A 25,510-nucleotide genomic window follows, 5' to 3' on the forward strand; every position below is an offset into this window, starting at 1 on the left:
TCGTTTGAATCCATAAATCGGCAATCCAGTGATGTGACTATATGGAAGTAGCACAATCTTTGCGCTCTAGGTAGCTGAAAGGAGGCACGGGAATATAAACTACACTGCTCGAGAGATGCACGATGTTAGGACTGTGCGAAGCAACGAAGTGTCACAAGGTCCGCGACAACACAAAGACAATTGCGTTGGCGCGCAGGTTTGCTGGAAGGTGACCATTAAAATCACTATTCACAATTTGATTGTTGGTTTTAGGCCAAATGGAGCGGGTGACAGACATTTAAGGCGAATTTTATGGGTTAGATTCTTGAAAATCTGCCGCCAATCTAGCATTAATGAGCCGAATGAGGGGGGAACGGTCGAATTCAAATTCAAAAGGACCAATAAATTACAAGTGGCTTCCCAACAGAAAACACTTGGCAATTTAAGAACTGAGTTTTTGCGCTATCAGGTGTTTATGGACCTGTCGAACTTTGAGGCTTTGAGAGCAAGTTCAATGTTTGCAAATTTTCCAAAGGAGATGTAGGACCTTCTAACCAGACTGATGTCGAAACCCATGGAATCCATGCAAGAGATTGCAGAAGTAGAAGCCCTAGAGAGTGCTGAAGTGATATTAGAGGTCCCTAAATCACCTCGCACACTACGAACTAAGAAGGATAAGTAGGCTATGATCCCGGTGCGCTTCTCGCCCAGAAACCCACAGAGGACTAAACTCACCTTGTAGGAAAAGGGGAAGGTCATTAATCTGGAGGCCGAAGAGGAGGAAGAATTTGAAGAAATCCTGGTAGATGAGGAGGATGTAGAGATGGGAGTTGAAACCTAAGGTGTGGAACCTATGACCTAGTTACCTGAATATGTGCCTCCGTGCAAGGGTAAAGCCAAGGTGCTGAAGGATATAGATGAGAGCAAGAGCTCTCTACAAACTCCGTGGTGAGCTCTAGTATTGAAAAAATAATGCTGCAACTCCTGGGGCCTCCTTCTTTACTTTTATCAACCTGGTAGTTCGTAACAAAATTGGAAGCGACGGTGCTATATGCACAAGTACTAGCTCTTACTGCAGGCTGTCACTTGATCAGCTAGCGCAAGTTCACTAGGAGCTTAAGCCAATTTCTATGAGTTCTCAGAAGAAGCTTTAACTGTGATGAAAGGAAACTAACTCTACAGGGGCTATTCTATTTGCAAAAGGAGAAGGAAAACTGAAATGAAACGCAAACCCTAGAAAACCCTAGCAAACCCTAGCAAACACTAGTTGTGCAAGAAAAGATATGGAAACTACTGAAATGGGTGCCATTGATTGCTGAAAAGGAAAGCTGCATTTATTCAAGCTACTTCTAAAGATAAATGAGAAGAATTCATCTTTTTGTATTTTTGAGTATTTTTATGTGGAATTATTATGCTTATGATTTGACTAGTTGTGACTGTGCAGAGGTTTGGTGGCAAAAGAAGATGGAGTTGGCTTTTGCAGATGGTGAGGAAGGTGTGGAGAGGTCTTAAGAAGCCCCCAATACCATTTTGAAGACTTCCATTGTGATCAGACTTCGAAAATTCACTCGCAGGAAGTTCTATAGGAGGCTATAGGGGATCTACAGGAGGAGGACGAAAGTGGTTTTTGGAGGTTTGAAGGTGGAAAAATGATGGGAAAGGGGAAATGAAGGCTGTATGAAGGTGTTGAGGGGTCTATAACTTGTCAAGGAAGATTAGGGATGAAGGAGATGGTTGGATTTGTTCAAAGGGAAAAAAAGTAACTTTATGGAAAAACAGAGAAATTGGGGTAGATTGGCAAAATGTGGCGAATGAGTGGGGAAATCTTGGAGAAGTGAGTTGGTGCTGGCTGTTTAATGAAGGGATGATGAGATGGAATGTTCTACAAGAGAGCTGCACACTTACTTCTCAAAACTGACAAAAGCATGAACCAAAAAATAGAGTTTTGTCTATGTTAACCTAAATTTTGACCTAAAACCAGAAAAATGTTGAACAAAACTTTATTAATAGAAAATTATGTGAGAAAACCATGGTAAATGAACAGGAAATGATCTAAGCATGTGAATCCAAACTAATATCAACTTCTCCAACTTGAAATATCACACTAGCAGTTGCATTGGAAGAGCAAAAACTGTGTTTTTGGGTGGCAGCAGTAGTGCCTTGACCTCAAATCATGGTCCCAAGGAGGGAGAGAGGAGATCAAGACCTGCTGGTGGCCTTTTTGGATATTTTTCTGTTACTGTAGCAAACTACTGAAGCAACTTGAAGCAAAAAAAACTATTCTAATCATCAAAAGCAATTTAATCCAATGAAGTAAAATGAATATATGCAGCATAAATTAACTCATGAATGGAAACAAAAACATAGAAGTACAAAAAGGAGGTGCTGGGAAACTTGGGTTGGGCCCTAATCGAAGAGCTTCAGCCCTCTGGAAGAAAAATCAGTGCTGGCTCAAAACTTCATTCATCTTCATTATCAAAGATAGTAGTTACATCACATAAAAGTTGTCTAAAAAAGAGCTCGAAAATGAGCTGAGTACAATGCTGCACCATATTTCGAAAATAGACTAAGAAATAGCTAACCTATTGAGGCTTGAAGCCTTCTTATTTATAAAAATAGGGACTCTCAACAGTCCTCCTAAACTTAAGGAACTCGGCTGCCTAGAACTGAAGATAACAACAGCCCTACTTGACTTCCTCGACTACCCCTTGGAATCATCAATGTGGGCCTGTGTACGCTGAGCTGCTGATGGAGAATTCGAGGAAGGAGTCATTAATGAAGAAGACACCCCTCCTACAAGTCCTCTTCCTTGTTTCCTCGAGTTTGGCTGCCATATGCTCATGATTTCCTTGTCTTTGTCCAAAATTGTCCCAAAAAATATGCAATAAACATTCATTAGACTTCATGGCAAAGTGACTATCCCCATTCACTCTATTGACATAAATATATTCAAAAACATGCATAAAACTATTGAGAATGGTGGATTAAATGCAAATAATAGGTAGAATGAGCCCATATAGTTACCCATTTCTAGGGCTCATCATCACCCCCTGCTGAATGGGTTGCTCATCCTCTGAGCAACTAATCCAGCTCTTCATCTTTAATAGCTCTAACAGATTCCTGACATCCCAAGCCTCTAATGTGATGTCTTCCTCTCTATCATGGAAACCTGCTGTCCTGTCCACTTCCTCCCATTGTTTATGTTCTCCCTCCTCCTTAACTCGTTCCAACAATCCTAATAGTAGTGGAGCATAGAAAATTTTAGGGGCGAATGTTCGCCCTTTGGCGAAATTAAGGGGTTTTAAATTTTTAGTGGGCGAATATTTTGTATCATAGCACATTTTTACAAATCACCTCAAATAGGCAACCTTATTTTAAGGGAGAGGGTAAAAAAGGTAAATTTAGCCCTTGAAACTAGGAGTTACAACCTTCCATTCACCCATTTTCAAGAATAGGTTTTATTTAAGTGAATCCATTTGCCCATTTTCAAGAATAGGTTTTATTTAAGTGAATCCTATGGGCCAAATACCATATTTATAAAAGAGGTATGGTAAATTAATAAAAATATAAATAAATGAGAGGTATGGTAAATAAATAAAACATTTTTTATATTTACTCCATAAGTCACCTTATATACATGCAAGGGTGTAAACAAATAAAAATATAAGTAAAGTGGAGGTATGGTAAATAAATAAAACCTCTTTTTATACTTACTCGAAAGGTATGGTAAATAAATAAAAATATAAATAAACTAGTCGTATGGTAAATAAATAAAATCTCTTTTTATATTTAGTCCATAACCCTCGTTCTATTTATGAAGGCTCAAGAAAGAGGTTTTATTTAAGTGAATCCTATGGGTCAAATACCATATTTGTAAAAGAGGTATGGTAAATTAATAAAAATATAAATAAACGAGAGGTATGGTAAACAAATAAAACATTTTTTTATATTTACTCCATAAGTCACCTTATATTTACGAACACTCAAAAAATGCGTTATATTTAGGTGAAACCTATGGGCAAAATACTATGGGACAAATACCATGGACTAGATTGTTATTATTATTTTTTTTTAACAAAGTCGGTTGCTATATTAATGGCTGAAAAAAAAGAGAGTCAGAGCTCCTGAGATACATTAGATACCGATGGCGGCTTGGATCAAAGGAGTTACAAAACAGAGATCTCTCCTTGATCCTTCTCCTGCTTATTCTGCTTCTAAAATTACCTCAGCTACTGTAGCTTCTTACAAATTGAAACAACCAAAATTGACATTTGCAGAACATTTTTTAATCTATTTCTATATGACTAATTTTCCTTGCAGTGGATTCCTCTGGCTTTTGTTCCACTTCTGCCTGCTTGGCACTTGAGGAACTTGGGGCTTCATTATTTCGCTTGTCCATCATATATTGCAGGATCGAAATCGACTCTTCCGCATGACTGCACCTGTTTGACAAGTGGCTGAACTTCTCATGAAGTGAAGTGACCCTATGCAGGAAGAGGTCAATTTCAGCTCGGTATTTATCATTGATGATGCGGTTCTGGTCTTCAATTCTTGTCTCCAAGATCCTCTGCTGATTCTCCAAGATACGCTGCTGAGCCCTGACTTCTTCTAATTCGACTTGCAGGTCCGCACAATGTAGACAGTCTTCATTGCGTGCCATACTTGCTGCTGGGGGTGGAAGAAATAAGGAGCGGGTGTGCACAAAATTTGGAATATAACTCACAACACAGGGGGCAGAGAGATTGAGAGCAACACAGTGCACAGCTGGGCTCTTGATGGCCTGAAACTGCCTAGAGGCGTGGAAGACAATCAGAAGGATAGAGAAAAAGAGAGTTGTCCAAAGGTTCGGATCGCTACACAAAAGGCAGAGACTATCTCTGAAGCAGAAGCGACGGTTCAATAGACAACACAGCACACAAGAAATCACCTGAGGACAAGTTCGCTTGGAAGCAATGACAGGGAGCAAGCGTCGAAGAGAGGAATACTTAGCGCTGATGAATGAAGGAAGGGGGTGAGATATAGGAAGAAGCTGGAGAGGGGTGAAGCAGGGGAGGGGCCAACCAGTCAAGGGATGAAGGAGGGGATCCTGATGGCAGACCAGAGAAATGTCCTAGAGGATCCATGAATCAGATCTGAGGAGACATCTGCCGGCAGAGTTGATGAGATTGTCGAGATTAATGAGTATTTTGTGGATTTCGTGTCTTTGCAATATCCTGCTGCAGTAAGAAATCCTGTTGAAAGCCCGAGGAAGATGATTCCAATCGATTCTGTCAGTGCTTTTAGGCTTAACGATGATGAGTTTATTTGGAGTCATGGCAAAGGTTGGTAAGTCTCCTTGGAGTTGCAGCTTAGGGTGCCAACTGGCCTTCCAGACGCACTGTTGGCGCAACCGTCAGCCCTCTTATTAAGGTTATGAAGGATATGGTAGTATTGAATGTCATCCATTGCCTGATGCAGAATTTGATTGTGCCTATTAATTTGTTGAATGAGAGTGTTGGGAGAGTCTTGCTGGTGGACCATTAGGCGGATGACAACAGAGGAATCCCCGAATACGTTTTCCTTCTTTATCCCAAGTTTTCCTAACTGAGTTAGGCCCTGGAACAGAGCTAGTGCTTCAGCTCTATTATTCGAGACCTTCCCTAGACCCCACTCATAATGGAGGATGCACTCCCCGTTGGCGTTGATAATCAGCCCCCCTGCTCCAGCTGTACCAAGATTTGATTTAGATGCCCCATCGAAGAACAGATAGAAGCAGTTGCAGTTTTGTATCCAATTGGCGAACTCCTCTTCTTTTAATCTAACTTTCCATGAGCTAGCTTCTACCTTGCTCTATGCATCCCTCCTGCTACCTTCCTGTACATTATGATTTTGATTTTTTTCCAGAATGTAACTTATGAAATCTCGCTCCTCCACACTGTATCTTGTTTCATCGATCTTTCCAGTGGTGTTGATTGAGATAGTTTCCAGAGCAAGGATTTTTGCTTTGCTGCAGGTTATTCGTGTAGTTGAGCTCTTGTCTTGGAAAATTTTTTGATTTCTAGCTAACCAGATTCGCCATAGCAAGGTGTGAGGGAGAGTGTTCCATACTCTCTTCACCAAGTTGCTTCTTTTTTCTTTCCAGGGGCAACATTTTCTCCATTTGTAGATTGTCTCCGCTATGGTATGCTGAGGTTCCCAAATTGAATTACCAGTGGAGGACATCTTTTCCCAACATTCAACAGCAAAGGGGCATTCTATGAATAGATGATGCATCATTTCTTCGGCATTGCAACAGTTGGGGCATCTGGATGGGCCGTTGATGCCTCTTCTTTTTAGGTTCTCTACTGTTAAGAATTTGCCTTTCAGCAAGAGCCATATAAAAAAATTTATTTTTGGGAGAGCCTCTGATCTCCAAACAATTTTCCAATGGTTCCACAAATTCATCTGAAAGGTGCTATTGCAAAGGTGTTGATGGCCTGCTCTGACTGTATAATTTGTTCCTGTTGAGTCCCAGCGAAAACCATCCCTTTCATCTTCCTTGATGGGAGCATTACTGTGGAGGAGAGACTTCAGATAGCTGAGGCTAGGTTCTAATGCGTTGGGGATTTCTGGGAAGGACCAACCAATCCAGGCATGGGAATGAGGGTCCCAACTGGAAATTTGAGCCAGATGATGGATACCTCTATTGTTGAGAAATTTGATGACGGGTATGGCCTCTTTATGCATGATCAAGGGTTGTTGTCCCAGGATTTTGTCAGTTCCAAAGTTGATGCTGGCTCCCCCCCTGGAACTTTCAAAATATTTTGAATCATAAGAGGTAGGGCTTTCTTGCATAACCTCCAGATTTTAGTGGAGTCTCTATTGGGGATATTGGATTCAAGAAGTTGCTGCCTGGGGAAGTTTAGATATTTGATCTCCAGCACCTTTTTCCACCACGATGAGGGTCCTGTTATTAACCTCCATACAGTTTTCACACCAAAGGCCAGATTTAAGAACTTTGGCGATCTAATACCAAGACCTCCTCTATCTTGGGTTTGGATTACATGCTTCCAACTGACTAAATTAAACTTGCTTTTATCATTCTTCGTCCCTTGCCAAAGGAAGTGGCAAAGTGCAACTTCTATTTATGTTGAAAAATGGCAGGAGCTTGATATAGAGAAAAGCGGTAAAGGGGAAGGGAAGTGATACCTGATTTAAGGAGAATGATCCGGCCTGCTGGGTTGAGCCACAGTGTTGCCCATTGCTGCACTTTCCTCTTTACCTTGTCAATGATTCCGTTCCAAGTTTCAGCCTTCAGAGGGCCCAAGCTCACTGGCATGCCTAGATAGGAAAAGTGGGTCCATTCCAGCTTGCATGTGACACCAAATATGTTTTCAATGCTATGGATAACCTGATTTGAAGTGTTCCATCCGTATATACAGCTTTTGAGCTGATTGACCAAGCCTCCAGAATCCCCCATAAATTGGTCAAGGAGTTTCTTGAATCGCCTTGCTATTGTGGTGGAGGCTCCCCCAATTAATAAGGTATCATTAGCAAACTGTGAGTGATTAATGTTTTTTGCTCCATTCCCGAATTTGATACCGGTTATAAGGCCCACTCTCCAATTGTGGTCCAAAGCTTGACTGAAGGATTCTACCATGAGGATAAAGAGGTAGGGAGAGAGGGGACAACCCTGTTTGAGACCCCGGGAAGATTGGAATGCTTCACCTGGCCTACCGTTGATCAGGGGGGAGATCCAGGGCCCAGAGATACAAGCTACAATAATATTAATGAAGGGAGTTTCGAAGCCCATCTTTTTTAGGACAGCAATAAGGAAGGAATGCATTACTCTATCGAAGGCATTCGCCAGATCAAGCTTTAGGACAAATCCTTTCTCTTTCCTGGATAAACTCGAGTGGATGGCTTCTTGGACAAGGAGAATGGAGTCAGTGATATATCTATTGGGCAGGAAGCCTCCTTGATTTTTAGATATCAAGGAGGGAAGGAGGGGTTTGAGTCTGGTAGCTAAGATTTTGGATAGAATTTTGTAGGAGGAATTGCAGAGGGAAATGGGTCGGAATCTGGAAAAAGAAGAGGGCCGATTTTCCTTAGGTATGAGGGCAAGAAAGGTGGAATTGGTGAATCCTCCTAATTTCCCTTTTCTTTGCACCCATCGAATCATCTTTGTCAGGTCCTTTTTTATCAGAGTCCAGAACTCAAGAAACAGATGGGGAATCCATCAGGCCTAGGCGCCTTATCAGGATGTAGACTCCAGATTGCTCTTTTAATTTCCTCTTCTTCAATTTCCTTGCTAAGGTTGTCATTCATCTCCTTAGTGACTCCTTTGGGTAGATGCTGGAGCAAGTCGGAATAGTCTTATGCCCCTTTGATTTCAGTTAGGAGGTCCCTATAGTGCTTGGAGGCAGCATTCCTTATGGTTTCTTGAGTGCTGTGCCGATTTCCTTCGCTGTCCAGGATTGTGTTTACATTGTTCCTGAGCTTTCAAGCAGTGGCCTGTTTGTGGAAGTAGGTTGTATTTTTGTCTCCTCCTTGAAGCCATAATTGTCTAGATTTTAAACGCCACTTGGTTTCTTCCTCCCTATTAATGTGACTCAGCTGTGCGTATAATACACTTTCTTGCTCCTTATTTTGCTGCGATAGTCCATGCTCTTCGATCCTTGACTGCACACCTTCTAATTCATTCTTGACTTTCTTTTTGATCTCCTCTGGCTCCTGATAACTATCTTTGGCCCAATCTTTTAATACCTGCTTGGTTCTTTTTAATTTGGTTTCCCAAATAAAGCATGGCGAACCTTCCACATGCTGGCTCCAAGTCTTCTGAACAATTTCTCTGGCTGCAGGAATCCGATTCCAAAGAGGGCTATATTTAAATGGAATAGGGCCAAGAGGACAGTGGGTTTCCAAAGTTAGAGTGATGGGGTAGTGATCAGAGGCAGAGGTATTGAGAATGTTGGCATATCCTACAGAGAAGGAAGAGAGATACGAGATGTTGACTAGAAATCTATCTAGTCTTTCCATTATGTTGCCTATACCAATCCTACGATTACTCCAGGTATATCTGCGATTTTTGGGTATAACATCAACTAATTCATGCTCCTGGATGATGGTCTCCAGATGGCCTCTGAAGGGATCTGGAGCGAAAGTTCCTCCCCTTTTTTCATTGGCATGTAGATCAGGTTGAAGTCACCTGCGACTATAATATTTGTATTTTGTTCCCCATCAATGCTTGTCTTCAAATCATCCCAGCAGATTTCCTTTTCTCTGTAATGGTTGGGAACATAAACATTATATATAATTACTGTTTGATTGCCTGTTTTGCTGTCAAGAGTGGTTCTGATCCAATTCTGGTGGGGATTTGTTGAGGTGCAGTTCCATTTACTGTTGTCCCAAATGGTGACAATTCCTCCAGAGGCTCCTCTAGATTCACTAATGCATCCTAAGTACTGTTTCTGCTGAGCTATAATTTTTCTCATTTCTTGCTGATCTTGTTTTGTCTCCTGTATCAGCATGATTTCTGGCTTTTCATTGTGAATTAGATCTCTGAGGGCAGCTATTTTAGAGGGGTGCCCTAAACCCCTGTTGTTCCAAGAAAGGATTTTCATCATGATGCATTGGGCATGCGGAGAGGTGCTCGCCTCTCTTGGTCTTTGCCGCTTGTCTCTTTCTCTTGGTGCCCAAGGATGAAGGACTCTATTGGAGCTTGTGTGCCCATGGCTATGTCCTTTTGGGCATTTTCATCCCTGTGTTGCTTAGCTGATTTTCTGCCAGGTCCCGGTTTTTTGTATGTATCGCTGGTTCTCCATGTTCTTTTGAAGAGCTTCTGGTGATCCTTATTGAAGGTGGTTCGAGGGGGGTCTGAGAAGAGATGGTCTGGGGTAGATGGAAGTCTGGGGGCTCTGAGGAGGGGTTTTTATGGGTAGAATCGACAGTGGAGAGGATAAGGAAGGGGTTGGAGGAGGAGGGGAGGGGCGGTTCAGGAGGGAGGGGGGTAGAAGGGGAGGGAGAGGAGGAGGAAGGACACAGATTAGAGGGTCCAGGGTTATCAGAATCCATGGAAGGCTTGGGGGGAGGAGCTGATTTCTTCTTTTTGACTGGTTCCCAGTGACCATCTTGCTCATCATTCTCTGCATTAACAAGTTTAGTACATCTATTAGCAAAGTGTCTGTATTCGTGACATACCTTGCATTTAAATGGTATCTGCTCATAATCCAGTTGCTGGATATGGCTCCAGTCGTCCACTTTCAACTTTATTTCTTCAGGCAGTGCTCTACCTAGGTCCACTTCGACACAGATCCTTACACAGGCTTGCATGTTGTCCTTGGGCTTGCTATGGTCAATATATTTGCCAACAGCGTTCCCTATGGCTCGAACAGAATCGTCTCCCCAGCAGTGGAGAGGGAGGTGAGGGAGGCGGACCCAGACTGGAATGGCACTAGGGATATCCAGCTCCGGATCGAAATCTGGGGTCCATTTATTGAGATAGAGACCCCTAGAATCCATGAAATACGGCCCGTTCCTGAAGATCAAATCCTTGTCCTCTTTGGCTTCGAAATGGAAGGTGTAATACCATTTTTCGCAGAACCTAATTAATATTTTCCCTTGGATCTTGTCTGACCAGTCTCCTTCGACCCATCTTTGGACTATTCTTGGCGATGGCCAAAGGCTTGTAAATTGCCCTATGAGTCCTTTCTCGACAAGGGATAGCGCTGCCATGCGAGGCAGGGTTGGAGGTAGCTGGACTTCCTGAAGAACATCTAGCTTCTTGGCAAATTTCGAGATTGCAGGTCTGGGGCGTTGAGGAGGGAGAGATTTCACCAGATCTGAGAAGGCTTTTTGAGGGTCGGGGTCCTCCCGAGGCGATTCCGGGAGGGCCATGGCTGGGGCCAAGGCCCAGGTCGCTGCGCTGCTGGTTGAAGTCGATCTCCAGGGACACGATCAGGCTGGGCGCGCGCTGAATTTCCATATGCTCTAGTAGCTACTGGACTAGATTGTTATTAATACCATGCAAAAAAACATTATTAACCCTAATATTAGTATTAATAAAAATAAAAATGGCACATGGTATTGACCCATGGTATTCACCTGGAATGTAGCCCATTTAAATGGGGGAATTAAACTAGCATAGATCCATCTTTACTCTGGATCTACTAACCCCCGAGTGGTATCCATCTCGGGGCTTGGTGGATCAAGAGTAAAAATGTATGTTGTAATTTAATGTATGTTAAACATTTTAGTTTGGTTAAAATAAAAAAGAAAATAAAATTCAACTATTAATTTTATTAATTTTTATAAATTACTAATAGTAATTTTTAAGCTCCAGGTTTATGATAACCCATGGTATTGACCCATGGTAATACCATGATATTCATGTGAGCATAGACTATTTAAAGGGGAAATTCTATCATCTTAGATCCATCTTAATTCTGGGTCTACCAAGTGCTCAGAGGGATAAATAGATTTCATCCCCCTAAGAGTGGTAGATGTGGAGTTAAGATGGATATAGGTTGGTTTTTATGATAATGAAGATATTAAATAGACTTAGGAAATTATATTGTAAGAACATCTTAAGGTGAATGGTTAAAGCATAGACATTGGACAAGTATATTTGTATACTTCTGCTTTAAACTGAAACAAATCTAGGGCTAAAAGGAATGGATAGATTGCACTAGTCTTCCTTCTATAACTTTCCAACATATGCTGGAGTAAATAGATTATAATTTGGGCAATTGTTCTAACTGAAAACAAGAACATACTTGTGTATTGGCAGGGTGGTTATGAGGTCCCTAGAAGTGATGAATTTTAATTTTTCTTGGTTTTATATATAGTATTAGGTTTTTTCTCATGCTTTCTATGAATGACACGGGTGAATTTTATCCTACACCCACTAGGTTATCGATATGTAATTTCAGTAATTTTGATTTCAAAAGATATTTTAAAGAAATGCAATGATTTCATTTGTGTATTCAATAAACATAGTATTCTAATGGAATTCTGCATTTGTGGTTTACCTATATAGATTCCATGGAGAAGTGTTAGTGGTGTGACAACAATTGTCCTCAAGCAGAGGCTTTAGTTTTACTCTTTTTGGAAGCAAATACTTTCTTCCAACATTTTTGAGTTCCATGAAAAATTTGAAAGTCCTAATAGTATTCAATTATGGGTTCAAGAGAGACATAGTATTCAATTATGGGTTAAATAGATCCACACTGAATGATCTATCGGCCTTATCTTCACTTAGTTTAAGACTATTCACTTGGAGAGCTTGCGTGTGCCCCCACTTCAAGAGCATAGTAAAGTCATGTAGAACTTAGAGAATCTATCTTTAAGCTTTTAGTGAAGAATAGAAAAATGCCTGGGTTCAATAACAACCAGTCGAGCATTAAGCTTCCAATAATGCTAGATTTTAACCTGGATCACTTTTGTGATTTGGAGGAGATGCCCCCTCATATTTGTGAGACATCTTCAGTTGTGAATTGGACTTTTACTAACTGTCATTTCCTTCGAAAGTTACCTGATGACTTGGGGAACCTCAACTCTTTAAGAATGTTAAGGAAGGAAAGAAAGTACATTATGCTAAGTTCTCTTATGCTTTTCAAGTTTTTCTTGGATATCTACAACGTTTCAGGTAGGAAAGTACATTCTGGTAATGAAAATTTGTCTTGATAGAAAGGCCCAATTTCAAATTCTAATGCTTTCAAAAAACATTGTATAACTGTAATGTTTCTAAAAGGAAAGCATATTTTTTCAATTTAAGTATCATGATCCCATATTCCAACTTATTTTTTAGTAACCCATTAGGCTTTGTAGCTTTGAATAAATCCATGTCTTTTGATAAGATCCTCTTCCAAATTAGAACGCAGTTTCCTTTTGGCAATAACCACATACAATGTCTTGATTTTGTTATTGAGAAAATAGAGGTTGTGAAACAAGCTTGTGCCATACAAGGACTTGATTCATTGATTATGTATCAATTATGGCTCTTGATGTAATAATGTCTTGATTTTGTTGCTTGAAAATAGAGGTTACGCTTTACTATTTCACAAAATTTCTTACAATCTTTCCATAAGTATTGATTTGTAATCTCAGTCACTGAGGGATGACAGTAATGACAAAGGTAATATTCCATGGTTTGAAGTTACCCTCTTACTAAATATTTAAATATATCACCACAATTTAACTGTTAGTTAAAGGAATTGCATTTGATTTGTAAACAATTCATTGCTTGATTTATAGATTTTGATTTTTTCCCTTTTTTATTTTTTTCTCAGATTTGGTATGAGATATCTTCCAATATTTGGGTTCCCTAGTTTCCCCACCATAGCTATGAGGTTCAGATGCTATCATTAAATATTCTCAAAATGTTACAACTTTTCTAGTAAGTGTACTTTGAAACATTGTTGTTGCTTTTCCATGGTGTTAATGCAAATAAGCACTACAACTAGTGCCATTATTTAGATTAAGTGCCGAAATCTAGGTGGTCTTGTAATGATGGAGTGATTGTTTTCTAACTACTAAGGCCATATGAATTTTTATCTCTTATGTTTTCCCGATATATTCAAATTTAGAATAACAATTGAGGTCTCGTTTCCATTGTAGATTGCAGTCAGTTTCTTGAACATAATATATAGTAGATTATATTTTACTAATCAACTGTGGATGTGATCCCTCACAGGAAAGGAAATTCAAAGTGACTTTGATTTCACATTGATTTGTCAAAACATCCACACAGGAAAGGAGATTCAAAGTGACACTGATTTCACATTGATTTGTCAAAATGGAGGCAAGAGAAAAGGAAACTTTGTATTCAACAATGCTCTTAATTTCATATGTAGATACACAGACATATTAGTAGAAAATATTGAAGGGTTTCCTAAGTAATATTTTCCATTCCACTACATTCTTTACAGCTTGTAAATAAATAACTCGGAACAATTCATTACACTACTTGTTATTCTTTATTAATCATTGGTTAAGATTTTGATATTGAACTGGCTAAGATTTTTCTTCCTTCTATGAAATTGTGTGTTCTATAAGATTCTTTCCCATTCACTATGTATAGCATATAAAGTGTGTCTAATGGAGTAGGAAGATTGGAAAGTCTTGTGATCCTTCAACTATGTTACAAGGCAAAAACCCAATGGGGCAGGGTAGGTGCATCCCCACAAAGGGGTCACAAATACCAAAGTTGGTATTGGCTAGTGCCTTGAGCTAGAAAATTTCCTTTACCCTTGTATTAACAGTGAATCCAGAGAGGATTCTAATATTATCTTTATAAGATTTATATTATTTAAGATTGATGAATAAAATTCATGAGACATGAGCTAGGATGTCCTTGCAAGGTGGTTGTTGATTATTGGAAGCTACGATGGCCATTATGTCAGGCTAGGTGGTCGCACTCCCTTGATCGTGAGCACGATTGTGATCAAGATGGAAGACTTCATAGTCTAGATTGATTGTTTAGCAATGATAATTAGTGGGCTCATTCACAAAAGCTTCTATTTCACTAATCCTTTTTATAGAGTTGTCAGATTCAATTTCCAAAGGTTTTAATTACAATATAGAGTTGAGTTCTGAGAGAGTTGTGATTCACAGTGTTAAGTATAGCAGCTATGAAACTTGAATGAAGACAAGCATAGTAGATGTATCAGACTCTGTTATAAGCTTACCTGCATATTATAAGGGACTTGGTTGGCTTTTTTATAATTTTATAAAAAAGTTCCATTTTGTGGAAATGTGAAAAAAACAGTGATATTGCCACCATGTGGCTCTTGTCATATATGGTTTTATAGTTTTTCAAAAAATTCTCTAAGAGTTCACAATGCTAAGATTCACTAGGACCTTACAAAGTTTTATTATTTAGTGAAAGACTCACCAAGATCTTACAAGATTTTATAATTGAGTAAAATATTCGCCATACTTGGTGAGAGATTCACCAAAAAATTATATATACATATTATATTATTGATAAAATCACCTTCCATTTTTCCTATATACCATGGAGATTCGCCCATTTATTATACATATAAATTTGGGGGGGTTCTTAAAATTTTCCCTGTAGTGGAGGACTGAACTTAAGACTAATCCAGTTGGCTTTCAAGTTTTGGATTGAGTGTTTGTATAGGGGTACTATCCTCATGGCCTCCCTCATTCTATTTGGGGAGTGATACTCCCTGATCCTTAAGCTATGTGGCAATGTATTCCACCTTCTCATGCATGCATGAAGGTAGTCATCACCAAACAATCTCTCCATATCTTCAAAATGAGCAATAGCTTGTGCTTGCCTGTCAACATAATCAGGGAGAACTTGGGGATTTCTTGCAAGGTGTTCATGGGCATAGATGAGAGCCAATGGTTCTGCTGGTTCTGCCCTTATCATCAGGGGCTCACTTAGCTCTTTTGCCATTATCTTTTGAATTTCCACTGCTCTCTTTTCCTCATGGCTCATCTAGGAAGCCATAGCCATTAGTTGTAAGTCTCCCAATGCCGCATTTGGATCCCATAAATTCATGTCAGGAAGTGTCATGTTGTGTAGGTAAAATTCTACTAGCCTTGCTTTATCTTTGGCTGAACTATGATCGCATAAATCCATAAACTAACCATAATCTTGAAATGGGATTGTGCCCCTCCAGGCTTTGAAATACATTGATGTCTGTCTTTTTCTTTTTCCATTTTGCTTAGCTGGTGTGCTTAATGCAGCAAGCACAGCTGCTGCTTCCCTTGCCAGTGTTTCAGGGGATATTTCCTCCTGCTGTTTTTCTTCTTCACCCTCTACAGTTTTACCTGTGTCTGCTGTTTCTGCTTTGGTTTCTACTATCTCAGGTGGTGTTTCTCCTTGTCCTGCTGAGCTTCTGCCTTTCCCGTGGCAATTTTTTTCTGAGCTTTCTTGGGCTTCTTCTTCTTAGCTTTTGTTCTCTTCCTCTTCTCTGCTTTTGATGCTGCTTCCTTCTCTGCCTTAGGTTCAATTGTGGCTGTGTCCTTTTCCCCTTCTTCTCTCTGTTTTTCCTCTTTTTCTTCTTCTATTTGAATATTTTGTGCCTCCTCATGAATTTCCTTTTCAAGTTCCTCTGTTTGCTCCTCCTCTTCACTACCAGATGGGCTAAGGTCATCAGTAAGAGTTTTGATGTCGTCTCCTCTAGACATGTTCCAGAAAATTTCCCAAGCTATAGGGATGGTGTATGTGTGTAGGGCATCTTCTACCAACAATTTGATGAGCCCATGGTGGGTCAGTTGGTCTGGAACCCCTACATTTGACTTGGTGCCACATTCTATCAAATATTGGAGGAGGAAATATGGGAGACTGAGTTTTCTAATTGTAGGTAGGTCCATCCCATATATCAATTCATGCAATAACCTGAAGTGATAACCATAAACTATACTAAATCTTCCCTCAGAAAAGATATATTTCATGATCTGGTAGCTGACCTCACCCCGTGGATGAGGTAGACTTGTCCTTCTGATCCCATTCTTATCCTCTACAGGACGTTCCTCAGGTTGAAAGAAATGTCTTTTTAGCAACTTTTCCTAGTGGTTTTTCCTCTTTACTCCAAGGGAGCCCAAGTGGGAGACCTATGATTTTGCTGATAAAATCTGGTGTAAACTCTAGGGTCATACCCCTGAAATTGACTGTAGCATGTGTTTTTGAATGGGGTCTTAAGGACATTAAAAATTGCTCGGTCACCTCTTCATCATATCCATGAATTCTCTCAAAGAAAGACATCCAGTTTTCCCTGGTGAAGAGGGCCACCACTTCGGGGTGCTCATGCAATTTGTAGGAGTTCAAAGGCTCCTTTCTCATAAAACCTCCTGGCATGGTGACTTCTAAAAATGTTCAAGTGAGGGAGAAGGCAATAACTTTCAAAACCGAAAACAGAGGGATAGTTGAGTTTCGTTTTTTTTTTTAAACCAGAGAGGGAATTTCTCATGTTCTTCTTTTTTCACAACATCAATTTGCAATTTTTCCCTCCTTTCAACCTGGTTTTCAACCTGAATTTACTTCTCGGCTTTTGGAAGAAATCAATACTTTGACAGAACAAAGAATATATAACACAGTGTTTTTTCATAGAGTAGACAGACTTGCAAATTCGTTTTTTTTACATAGGCTTGGTTTCTATGGTTGCATCCTTTTTTTTTACATAAGAATACGAGGAAGAAAAGACAGATTTTAAGTGCAGAAAAGAAAACAAGGAGACTGTATAGAACTCAGAAAAACACAGGCAGAGCTTTGTGCTTACGTTCCTTTCCTTTTTCAATCCCAATACTTCGCTTCTAATCCACCACCTTGTATACATATATCACATGCAGAGTGGGTTTCTGAGCGTACCTCTTTTCGGGCTCAAATTTGGCAAAAATTCTGAATTTTTCCTTTGCAGAGTTGTTCTCTGGTCTTCCTATAGAAAAGCTCCTGTAGACGGTGTTCCTGCTCCTGCAAAATGCAATAGTGCTCCTATAGAGCCCGATAGGCGGGAGGGTTTTGAAAAACTGGCAGAAAACGATTGGTTCACTATTCTGAAGGTGGTAGGTGAGTGCTGCAGTCAAGAACTCGTCGATGCAAATGAAAACAAAAGGTGGTGGAGGCTTAGATCGCACTGTACTTAAGCTGATGGCATGATCTGCGGTGACGAGGTGAGGTGGCAAGATGGGTACGTTATCCCCATCCGGACCGTTGGTCCTACTCCAGTGCCATTATGGTATTTCATGTCGCCTGGCCACCATCACTTCCATTATTCTCGTTATACGCCGCCACCACTACCGGTTTTGAGTTTTTTCTTCTTGAGTTAATGGGCCACACATGCTAACTGCGTATCTGAACTGCTGTTTGAATGGGACGAAGCTTGTTTGAACTCAACGAGGGTGATTTGAACTGAGTGAGGGTGGTTCGAACTAAATGAGGGTGACTTGAACTAAACGAGGGTGGCCAGTTAGCTAGCCACTGATTTCATTTGATCACGACCATCTCAATGGTTCATGCAGTTCCTAAATAATATTCATGCAACAGAGGAATAGGTTTAGCCACTTACTTGTTAGTCACTGCTGTGCTCTACATGCTCAGACTTTGGCACTTCATTTTCTCATTGCTACTGTTGTTTGTGCTCTGCATGCTTGGACTTTGGCTTATGCTAGTGATTTTTCGATCAGGCTCTGCTCCTTGCATGTTGCATACATCTTGGCTGCACTGACCCTGTCTCTAGAGCTTGTTTTTTAAAGGGATCAGCTGCTACAGGAATCCTGCAGGATTTCCTGTAGCTGCTTCTCATTCTGAAATTTCAGGATGATGCTTGAGAAGGGGCTAAAGAGATAGCTGAAGAAGGTTCTGAATGAAAGGAAGAACATCTGGAAGGCATTAGGTAAGAACAAGTGACGAATGTGCTGTTTTATTATATATATATATATATATATATATATATATTAAACAAAAGAAACAGAATTCTGTGTTTTTTTGTGTGTAGGGAAGAAAAAGCGAGTGGAAATGTGGGTGTGCAGGGATGGAATGGAGAATTAGGAGGATGGATGGTGGCAGGGAGGTCCACAGGCCTTCTGAACAAATTTCTAGCCCTCGGATTCATTTATAAACTCGATTTTGATGTTTCTGTGATTTCTACAAGAGCCTCCTGTAGAATATACAAAGTTTCTTGTAGGATGCGAAATATTCAGAGCAAGTGAAACCAAGGCCTAGGAAAAGATAATGGTGATGGAAGAATGGACTGGGAAGGGTGTATGCAGCCTAGCCATGTCCTTTTTTCCCTCTGTGACCCTCCTGCAATCTGCAATGCTTTCAAAAGAAGTTAGTCTTTTCCATTTTTTTCTTTTTTTTCTGTTTTTTTCTTCTTTTTTTGTTATGAGACAACTGGGGTGCCTCCAAGAGGTTTTCACCCTGACTCTCACTACCTGCCCTGGGTGCCTCCAAGAGGTTTTCACCCAGGGATCTTTTATTATTTTTTTTTTGTTTTTTCTCTCTGGTTTTTTTTATTTTTTTTTATTTTTTAGGGTGTGGGTGGAGTGGAGACAAGGACCTGCTCCACTACCAACACTGTTTTACCTAGATTCTCAATGAACTCCTACCTGGAAAGGGGCTTCCTGTAGATCTTCAACCTATGCCCATTGACAAGCATGGGGATGGCTTCTTCATCAATGGTCTGGATCAGGACTAAAACATTGTCATTGCATTTTTCTACTGTGTATGGTCCCAGCCATCTTGTCCTCAGTTTTCCCTTGAAATCTTTATATCTTGAATCATACAACAGTGCCCAATCTCCTTCTTGGAATTGTTTTTCTTTGAGGTGTCTGTCATACCATATTTTTCTTTGAAGTTGGACTACCTCTGGTGGAGAAGGGCCTGCAATCTCTGTTTAGCCAATCCATTTAGCTAAAGTAACCTTTCCTTTTGTGCATGGCTGAGATCTAGGTTTAGTTGAGCTGCCATCCTCAATGTGTTATATTCAAATTCTATTGATAGCAAAGCCTTCTTCCCATAGACCAGCTCATAGCGTGTGAACCCTGTGGTGTTATAGGCACATGTGGCCTCAACCAATCGATCTGCCCAATTTTTTCTGCTGCTACTCACTACCTTAGTCAAAATCCCTTCCAAAGCTCTGTTAGCGACTTCCACATGGCCATTTGCTTGCGGATGATAAGGGGTGGAAGTTTTGTGCTTAATCTTGTGATGTGTGAGTAGGTCTTCAATCAGATTGGAGGTAAACTGACTCCCTTGATCTATAACTAATTCTCTTAGATAGCCAAACTTGTAAAAGATATTTTCTCTCAAATACTCAACTACTTTTTCTTCTGTTGCTACTTTGATCGCTTTTGTTTCTGCCCATTTTGTCAGATAATTAGTACACACAATGATGTAGGATTTATGTTTTGAAGGAGGGTTGATAGGACCCACAAAGTCCATGCCCCGCTTCTCAAATGGCTCGAAAGTCACTTGAGGTTGTAGGGGCATCTCATCCCTTGGAGTAAGTTTCCCCATCCTTTGACATCGGTCACATTGGCTAATATATCTCCTGACATCTTGATGAAGAGCGGGCCAATAGTAACCTGCTTGTAGAATTTTGAAGGCAGTTCTCTTTGCTACAAAGTGGCCCCCACATTGCCCATCATGACAGGTTAGGAGGATGTCAAAAACTTCCTCCTCCCTGACACATTGCCTCAAAATCTGATCTGGGCCAAGTTTAAAAAGAATACCCCCTATCCAGTTGAATGGGGCACTCTTCCTCACGATCTTTCTCTTCTCTTTTGAGGACAGGTGTGGTGGAAACTATGCTGAAACCAAATAATTTGCTATATCAGCAAACCATGGAGAGAGTACTAAAGTATCGAATAGGTGTTCATCTGGAATTTGATCATCCACCATTTCTTCTTCCCCTGAAGGCAGATCTAGTCTAGATAGAAAATTAGCAACAACATTTTCCTTACTCGGCTTATCAACAATGATCAAATCAAATTGCTGCAATAAAAGCAAACATATAATGATACGAGCATTTACATCTGGTTTACTCATAAAATACCTAATTGCAACATGATCAGTGTGTACTAATGTTTGATAGTCGATGATGTAGTGTTTGAACTTATTTAGGGAATGGACTACAGCTAGGAGCTCCTTTTTGGTTACAGTGTAGTTTAGTTCTGCCTTGGACAGGTTTTTACTGACAAAATATATGGCATAAGGCAGCTTCTCCTAACCTTGCCCTAAGGCTACTCCTATTGCTTTTTTCGAGGCATCTGTGTGAATTTGGAAAGGTAGGATCCAGTTTGGACCTCTCAAAATTGTGGTAGTTATCAGTTTACCTTTCAAGGTATCCAGAGCCTCTTGACAGTTGTTAGCCCATATGAACTTAGCATCTTTTCCAAAAAGGCCAAACAATGGAGAGGCTAGCTTACTAAAATCCTTGATGAATCTTCTATAATACCCTGCTAAGCCTAGGAAACTCTGAACATCTCTTACCGTTTGAGGAGGTGGGACCCTTTGGATGATATCAATCTTGTTGGGATCCACCTGTAACCCTTGCTGAGAAATTGTATGACCTAGCATGGTCCCTTTAGTCATCAAGAATTCACATTTTTCAGGGCTAAGGGATAGGTTCATTTCAATTCATTTGGCTAAGACTTTTCCCAAGTTAGTCAGAGCTTCCTAGAAGTTAGAACCATAAGGGGTAAAGTCATCCTTATAGATTTCTACTGAATCATGAACCAGTTCAACAAATATGCTCAGTACTGCTCTCTGGAAAGTGGCGGGAGCATTGCACAACCCAAAAGGAAGGAACTGGTATGCAAAAGTACCCCAAGGACAAGTGAAAGCGGTCTTATCTTGGTCTTCCAGGCTGATTTGGATTTGGTTGTACCCGCTAAACCCATCTAGGAAGGAGAAGAGCTTCTTCCTTGCAGAGCCATCTAACACTTGGTCTATGAAAGGCAAAGGAAAATGTTCCTTCTTGGTGGCCTTGTTCAGTTCCTGATAGTCTACACAAATTCTCCACTTCTCGTTTTTCTTTGGCACTAGCACCAAAGGAGAGACCCATTCGCTGTCAGAGATGGGGTAGATGAATCTTGCATCCAACGACTTTTGCAGTTCTTCTTTGACAATGTCCTTAAGGGATAGATTCATCCTCCTTTGAGGCTGCTTGACTGGTTTACAATCTTCTTTAATGTAAATATGATGAGTACAGACTGAAGGGTGGACTCCCTTCATCTCCTTATAGCTCCAAGAAAAAGCATCCAAGTGGTTTCCCAATAAGTTACACAGTTATTTCTCCTGAGAGGTGGATAGGGATGAGTTGATACTCATGGTTCTTTCTCGGCCAAATTCCACATTCTTCACTCGGAGAGAGGTCAGATCAACCACACAAAGATCAACTACAGGATTGGCCTGGGTTTCTTCCACCAACTCTTCTAATGGCAACACAGTAGGGGGTGGATTCTGAATCAAGGTTTCAATAAGGTCATCCTCAATTTGTGGGCTCCCAATGGTAGCCTCTATTGTACACAATGGTGCAGAATATACTTCATCCTTATCTTCCTCCTCCAAATAGAGGGGTAGATCATGTTCTAATAGAGGTTGGGCAGGAGGATATAGGACTAGCTGTTTGGACATATGCCCATTCTTGATTGTCAGGTTCCCAGCTCAACAACTGATGTAGGCATCTGTAGTAGCCAACCAAGGTCTTCCAAGGATGAAAGGATAACTGGTGAGCTTTGCCTTCGGCTGGAGAACCAGGAATTTAGCAGGATACTCCCAGGAGTCAATAGAGACCATTACATTTTCCACAATCCCCTCAGGGGTCATGGTGGAGCGGTCTTCTAACTGCAGTACTGTTGAGGTCTTTCTCAGGGAACCCTGAAGGTTGAGTTTGAGCATAGTGTCCCTAGTCATCACATTAATGGTAGCCCCTAGATCAATCAAGGTATGGGGTATTACGGTGCCATTGATGTGGACATCGACTATAGGACTCCTAGGGTCTAGATATTTCAGACACATTACTTGCCCCAACATCAGGTCAGACAGTTGCCCTATGACATTGATAGTTGGGGCATCTCTCTTGCGCCTGCCTAGGTGCCTAAAGCACTTCTCCTTGATCATCTTGTTGTATATAGGCACATCCTTTATGGCTTGGAGAAGTGGTATCTTTACACATAACTATTTCAATTCTCCCAGAAGTTCAGTTTCTTCTAGGGTCGGTTGTGTGGTTCTAGTTAGTCTCTCAGGAAAGGGTGGAGTGACTTTTGGTTCACTTTCTTGTTTTTCTTCCTCATCCTCCCTAGGAGGAGGTTGGCTATTTGGGAGAACCTTCCTGGATCATACGTTAATCTCCTAAATCTCCACATCATAGGTCGGGCATGATGTTTCTCCACTATATACTTGTTGGGCCTGTCTGTTGTTGGGGTTCGGGTTCTGTTGAGCAGGTATTTGGGGTTGTCTTGGTGGACCAGGAGGTAATGGTTGTGGTTGAGCAGGTGGTGGAGGAAAAAGAGCGAGAAGAGAGTTGTACTGGAGCCTCCACCCCTGATTAGGTGCATTCCACTGAGGCTGTGGTTGAGCATAAGGGTGAAATGAATGAGCAACTGGAGGAGCCTGGTATTGAGGAGGATAAGACCAAGGAGGGGGTGTGTACCAGGAAGGATGAGCAGGGGGACCCCAAGAAGGAATGGAAGTGGCTTGATTGGGGTTGTAATAGGTCTGGGAGGTCCCTTGCATTCCCTGCTAGTAAGTTCTGGGTCCATGTGGCCTCCTTTGGTTCATGAAATAGAGTGGTTCAGTGGCTCCTTCAGCCCCCTAATATGCAGCTTTGATTCCAAGCAAGGAAGGGCACTAATTCGTAGGATGGTCTAGTTCACAGAGTACACACACTTCTATAGAGTGCAATGGACATTTGTTCCTAGGATGCTTTCTAGTACACCTGGGAAAAAATATGGCCAAAGCCCTCTCAGCTTCCTCTTGTTTCATTTTGATATGCAAGGTATCTATTTGCATGGCAAGAGTACTACACCTCGCTCTTGAAATCTTCCAGCTGATTCTCAAGTTCGTTTCTAAGGGATGAACTGGATGAGGATGTACTAGCTAAAGGTTGACTTCCCCTACCTCTCTTTCTAGCTGACCTGGAATGGTTTCTAAACACATTCTTTATATCATCATAAGGTAGTTGGTAGTTGTCTCCCCTAGCAATCAAATGGAGGGTATATAGAAGGTCTTCAGGGACTCCTCTGAGCAGAACCAACTTCAAAGATTCGGGGTCAAGTGTGGACCTAACCCTTTTATAACTAAATTGAAGCCTTTCTTCATAGCCTTCTAAAGATTCATCACTTCCCATGGTCATTCGAAAGATTTCTTCCTTGATATCCTTTGACCTACAGTAGTCTCAGTATTTGTTGTTAAAGGCTTACTGCATCTGAGCCCAAATTGTGATACTATTTCCAGGTGACCCCATGAACCAGCGCAAGGCTGCATCCTTGAGGGTAGAAGGAAACAGTTTCAACTTCTGCTCATCTTCTGCATAGTCATAGGTTCGACAGAGAACAACAAATTCAAACAAGAAGGTATCAGGATCTTCGGTAGTCAATCCATGGAAGTGAGGTAAGGCTGAAGGACTTATGTTTTTCATTTTTGTGTCCCCATTGGTCTCTCGGATAGGAAAGGCACCTTCTATTCTTTCCCCATTTCCTCTAATGTTTCTGTTTTCAGCCATGGTCCTAGGAGGAATTGTTTCTTGCTCTTCTTTTGTTATAGGATCTTCATATATCTCTGGAGGTTCACCTATAGGTTCTTCTGGATCACTGCCACCAAAGAAGAGAGAAGGGTGACTGAGTGACGTTGTGGGGGTGTTGGGTAGGAATTTTCCTGAATTGTCTCTATTCTTACGAGGCATGAAATGAAATTTCTTTTTTGGGTGTTTTTTTGTTCTTTTTTCTGCTTGTACCTACAAAATTGAAATGGATTGAACAACAACTTGCAACTAACTAAAATGAATCTTGCTAAAATGCAAATTTCAGAACTGGAATGAAATCAGGAAATGTCTAATCTATGTTTGCTGAAATGAAATTGCAGAATTGAAATGAAAGCAGGAAATGTCTAGTCTACGCTTGCTGAAATGAAATTGCAGAATTGAAATGAAAGCAGGAAATGTCTAGTCTACGCTTGCGGAAATGGAATTGTAGAATTGAAATGAAAGCATGAAAGGCCTAATCTACACTTGCAGAAATGGAATTGTAGAATTGAAATGAAAGCAGGAAATTCCTAATCTACTTTTGCAGAATTGAAATGAAACAACTACTCTACTTTTGCTGAAATAAACTACTTAGCAGAATGTTGCAGTAGAAAATAGAAGAAAAGCAGTAATCACAAAATACTCTGATTCTTCCTTGGCAGCGGCACCAAAAAGAGTGGTGAGCTCTAGTATTGAAACAATAATGTTGCAACTCCTGGGGCCTCCTTCTTTACTTTTATCAACCCGGTAGTTCATAACAAACTTGGAAGCGACGGTGCTATATGCACAAGTACTAGCTCTTACTGCAGGCTGTCACTTGATCAGCTGGTACAAGTTCACTAGGAGCTTTAGCAAACTTCTATGGGTTCTCAGAAAAAGCTTTAACAGTGATGAAAGGAAACTAACTCTACAAGGGCTATTCTACTTGTAGAAAGAGAAGGAAAACTGAAATGAAACCTAAACCCTAGCAAACCCTAATTGTGCAAGAAAAGAGATGGAAACTACTGAAATGGGTGCCATTGATTACTGAAAAGGAAAATTTTCATTTATTCAAGCTACTTCTGAAGATAAATGAGAAGAAATCATCTTTTTGCACTTTTGAGTATTTTTATGTGGAATTATTATGTTTATGATTTGATTGGTTGTGACTGTGCAAAGATTTGGTGGCAAACGAAGATGGAGTTGGCTTTTGCAGATGGTGAGGAAGGTATGGAGAGGTCCTAATAAGCCCCTAGTACCCTTCTGAAGACTTCCATTACAATCAGACTTCAAAAAATCACTCGCAGGAAGTTCTACAAGAGGCTGCAGGGTATCTATAGGAGGTTATACCTAGAGGATCTACAGGAGGAGGCTGA

This window comes from Pinus tabuliformis, chromosome 1_2, assembly GCF_031772625.1.
Source record: "Pinus tabuliformis cultivar Carrire ecotype Pingquan chromosome 1_2, CPIR1, whole genome shotgun sequence".
Classification (NCBI taxonomy): domain Eukaryota; kingdom Viridiplantae; phylum Streptophyta; class Pinopsida; order Pinales; family Pinaceae; genus Pinus; species Pinus tabuliformis.